Source organism: Microtus ochrogaster, linkage group LG5 (genome assembly GCF_000317375.1).
Source record: "Microtus ochrogaster isolate Prairie Vole_2 linkage group LG5, MicOch1.0, whole genome shotgun sequence".
Classification (NCBI taxonomy): Eukaryota; Metazoa; Chordata; class Mammalia; order Rodentia; family Cricetidae; genus Microtus; species Microtus ochrogaster.
This window is the reverse complement of record NC_022031.1, coordinates 13,884,761-13,885,306: the sequence shown is the minus strand read 5'-3', so window position 1 is coordinate 13,885,306 and position 546 is coordinate 13,884,761.

Genomic DNA, 546 nt, shown 5'->3' with positions numbered 1-546 from the left:
GTGGTCCCATGTTACCTTTGATGTCCGAGGTCGAAGGGGTCAAGGCAGGGTGGGTCTTCCCAGTGTGTGCTGTCGGCGGTACTCACCGCTCCCCGTGTGGCTTCAGTCCGTGTCATTATGTCTTATGCAAAGCAGAAGAAAACCCATTAGGGTTTGCTCTCTGTGAGATGTTTTACATCCGTGTCATTAACCGCTCTTTGCCTCTTGACGGGCGAGCAAACCCTTTTATCTTCACGTGTAGCGTGCCCCTTCAGCGCTCTGGCATTGGGGCCCATCCTTTCAAGTTTTATACTTCCTGGTGCCGGCCTGTTTTTAGGGGTCGTCTTAGGGTACAAAAATGCTGCCCCTCTTTTTAAATTTTATTTTTTTTAAATTATGTGTGCGTCCGAGTATGGGTTTACTCAGGTGAGTGCAGTGCCAGGGGAGACCAGGAGAGGCCATCATATGCCAGGGAAGCGGAGCTGGAACGTGAGCCACCTGATGTGGGTACTGGGAACCATCTGATGTGGGTACTGGGAACCATCTGATGATGTGGGTACTGTGAGC